The sequence below is a fragment of the Pongo abelii genome, chromosome 15 (genome assembly GCF_028885655.2).
Source record: "Pongo abelii isolate AG06213 chromosome 15, NHGRI_mPonAbe1-v2.0_pri, whole genome shotgun sequence".
In the NCBI taxonomy this organism is placed as follows: Eukaryota; Metazoa; Chordata; class Mammalia; order Primates; family Hominidae; genus Pongo; species Pongo abelii.
This window is the reverse complement of record NC_072000.2, coordinates 109,185,260-109,189,075: the sequence shown is the minus strand read 5'-3', so window position 1 is coordinate 109,189,075 and position 3,816 is coordinate 109,185,260. Positions and strand designations below refer to the sequence as shown.

Here is a 3,816-nt window from a genome sequence, read left to right as displayed (position 1 = left end):
TTGGGTTTTCAACATTAATACTTAGTTTATTAAAGTAGCACATTGAAAGTCTCATTTTTGCCAGGCACAGTGGCTCACGCCTGTAATCCCAGCACTTTGGGAGGCCGAGGAGAGTGAATCGCTTGAGCCCAGGGGTTCAAGACCAGCCTGGCCAACATGGGGAAACCCTGTCTTTATAAAAAATATGAAAATTAACCAGGCATCATGGCGTGTGTCTGTAGTCCTAGCTACTTGGGAAGCTGAGGCATGAGGATCGCTTGAACCCGGGAAATCGGGGCTGCAGTGAGCCAAGATCAAGCCACTGCCCTCTAGCCTGGGGGACAGAGCGATACCCTGTCTCAAAAAAAATAAAGTAAAATAAAAATAATACAATCAGTTTTTCCCCCAAACGTTTGGGTTTATTTTGCCAATCTTATTCATCTGCTAAATTCTCCCAGTCCCTTTCGAGGGGCCTGTCTGGCATTTTAAAGGAGCTTATGAATGAAGCATCTTTCCATCGTCCTTGTGAGCACTTCGGATGCACACGGGCTTCACAAGCAGCGACTCCACGACGCAAACCTTTCAGTATACTGATTCTCGGGTTCTTCAAAAATTCCAGTGTTGTCTGAAAAGGCAGCTCAATCATTTCCTTTATTTTCCCTTAATGTCACAGCTCTGAGTCAGCCACACGTGGACAGATCTGTAACAGCAATGATAACCACAGAAGCACATTCCATAGATGTCCAGGTGCCAGCTGCAAGTGCCAGCGCTCAGCACACTGGCTCTCCTTCCATCCTCCCTGCTCTGTGCAGTGGGCACCGGGACCCCCACTTTACAGGGCATGCTGAGGCCCAGGGAAGGGCAGCACCCTTCCAGGGGAGCCAGGCTCTTAGAGTGGATGGTGGGAGGCAGGGAGTGGCAGCCCCAGGCTGAGGCATGTAGGAGGATGCATGCTTGGGATTTATTCTGGAAGGGTCACTAGGAAGCCACGGAGCGGTCACTCTACAAACCAGTTTGTGCTGCCTCCCCAGGGCCCCTCCTCCCCTCCACCTCCCCCCTCCCCCATTGCAGCCACCCGAAGACCCCTCCCCCAGGTCTCTGTGTCTTTGAGGACCTTTGCTGCTCCTTGGGTTTTCAACATTAATACTTAGTTTATTAAAATAGCACATTGAAAGTCTCATTTTTGCCAGGCACAGTGGCTCACGCCTGTAATCCCAGCACTTTGGGAGGCTGAGGAGGGTGGACCACTTGAGCTCAGAGCCAGAGGAGACTGGCTTCCCTTCCAACCCTGAGTGCTGTCTAGCAGTGTTACTCTGAGCTATCCCAGGCACACCCAACATTGCAGAGGCCCCAGCCACTAGTGCAGGCTGCACGCACAGGTGACCCCTCAGTTCAACCCAGACGCGATAATCCTAGGGTTGGCTGACTTTCTTCCATCCTGGAGGCTAGACTTGTCCGGGAGGGAGGTGAGGATTTTAGGAGTGGCCACTGCTGGGGTGGCCCTTCCCCTCGATGAGGGCTTGGTTTCACAGTGAGCATTCCTGAGTTAGGGTACATAATTCCCCAGTCCTTACAGAACCTCCTAGTTTCACTGCTAGCCTGGAAGTAGATCAGACTCTTTCTTCCCACCTTGATTGGACCTGCTGCCAGGTTATGGCTGGATTCTGGCCTGCGTTCTCCCCTCACCTGGCCTGCAGGCCAGGCAGCCCCCTCTGGCTTCCCCAGGCCTCCAGGGGTGCTGCCCATCCCAAAGGTCGGATGGCTGTCCCTGCTCCCCGTGGCCCTCCCGGCTCCTGGCCGTGCTCCGCGCCCCAGTGCAGGCCGCTGCCTGCTCATCTGGGGCACCTTATCTGCCAGTCTTGGCTTTGCTTAGCCCCAGGCACCATGCTTTTTTCATGGAAAGGAATCCATTTGCTCCTGAGCTCTTCCAGGATGACAGGTGACAGATTCCAGAGGGGAGGTGGGAAGGCCAGCGCTTCCCTGCTAAAGCCCCTTGGGCAAGGCTCTGACCCAGCTCCCAGGCCCTCCCTGTCCCTCCCCACACTGCTGCCTCCTGCCTGCATCTTCCTGAGCGCCCAGCACAGCGTTCCCTTTCTCCTGTAGAATAGCAGGGAGACTTATGGGTTAAAAATAACCCCAAGCCCCAAAGCCCTATCTGACTCTACATACACTGGCTGTGCCGATTCCTCGCCAGGCACTGGGGTCTTTCCCATGCCGCTGCACAGGCTGCTGGCTCTTCTGAGACCCCCACCCCAGGGAACTCCTCCAGGCCCTCCTCCCCTCCCTGGAGACTCCCAGCCCCTCCCACTTCCCACCCTGGGAGAGTGACAGCTCCCCTCCTTCCCACAGCGCCTCAGCCTGGAATCTCCACTCGCATCCGGTTTCCTGTCTGGCTCCCTGCCTGGCTCCCCAGTTAGACTTCAACTTCCAGGACCGGTGTGGCCAGGGGTCAGCCGTGCTCAGCAACCAAGGGGATGTCATGGGCTCCAGACCCCATCCTCACCTGCCCCGCCCACCCTGCCTCTCCAGGAGTGCCTTAGAGTGAACCCCAGGCTGTCCCCGCTCCGCACCAGCGTGCTGCCCTCCGGGGCCTCCGGGGCCTGTGCCTCCTGCACTCAGACGCTTGCAGCCACCTCTCCGCCCCCGTGTCTGCTCTGCTTTCTCGGCTACCCCAGCTTGGCCTTGTCATTCCTGATCTCTTACCTTGGCCATATTTTCAAAATGAAGTGGAAATTCAGTCCTAATTTCATAAGACGTGGAGTTTGCTGAGAGGGGGCGCTGGTGCCCGTGTGCCGGTAACTAGGGCTTAGCCGAGTGCCTTCTACATCAGGCCTCCTAGACGCTGCCCCAGCTCTGAGAGCCAGATGTGACATAAACAGCTCCGTGTCCAAGGTCCCCAAGGTGAGGGCCAAGCCTGCACGTGGCTTTCTGTGGGTGGCGTCCAGGAGAATGTTCTTTGTTCCTCTTTTCACCTTTCGCTGGCAGTGCTTTATTCAGTGAGCACGGGGCATTGATGAGGCCCTGTTACAGTGGGGTGCTGGGAGGGCCCTTCCCTGCCCCTGCTTTTTGGGGTCCTTACCCCTCGCCCGCCCCATTTCCTCCTGCATATGCCAGTCTGTGGATCCTTCACAGCCTGGTGCCACCCCCCAGATGGCAGCTCGTGATGTCGACTTCTCTTCCAGGGCCTGGCTCGGGGAGGAGCTGGTGTTTGCTGGGAGAGTGAGTCAGCTGGTAGCTCTGTTTCCTTGGCCTGTGTGGAGTTTCTGTTTAGGAGGCACATGAGTGCTCCGCAGTCTGAGTGAGCCCCTCCAGCCGAGACCCCACCTCACTGCCCACCGCGCCCCACCATCTCTGGTTTCTCTTCCCTGGGCTGGTGTTAGTCCAGCCCCACCCACCCTGATGGCAGGCCTCCTCTGTGTGCACGCGTGTGCTTGTGTGTGTGCGTGTGAATTTTCCCTGGGAGGTGGCTCCCGGGCTCCTGAGCGCTGATGAGCCTGGTTCGGTTCCAGCCAGGGGTCCCCCCAAGCGCAGCTAGCAGAACTCGGGGCTTTCTGGGGCTCCCTTATGCTGGCAGAGGGTTGGCTGCGTCCTCATCCAATGCTGCTGACTCAAGGCCTGAGTCATCGCCAACCTCCCTCTGACGGTGGCTGGGCCTGGGTGGGCTGGGCAGGTTGGGCATTGCGGGTGCACCGGCCCTGAGGGGTGGGAGCTGTCGGACCACCATCCTGCCCTGTGCAGCAGGGAGCCCTGCGTGGGCTGCATTACAGAGCACAGGCCTGGCCTGGCCTACCTGGAGGGACTCCCCAGAGGCCAGGAGTGGCCCTGTGAACAGCGCAG

General features: G+C 57.8%; 1 long non-coding RNA gene across 1 annotated transcript; it reads right to left on the bottom strand.

Moving 5' to 3' along the window:
- On the bottom strand, positions 1 to 3,601 carry LOC134760102 (uncharacterized). Its single transcript, XR_010137033.1, has 2 exons — positions 2,683 to 3,601; positions 1 to 679 (listed from the first exon to the last, which is right to left on the bottom strand). It is a non-coding gene; the product is annotated as an uncharacterized LOC134760102 (long non-coding RNA).
- Positions 3,602 to 3,816: the final 215 nt, after the last annotated feature.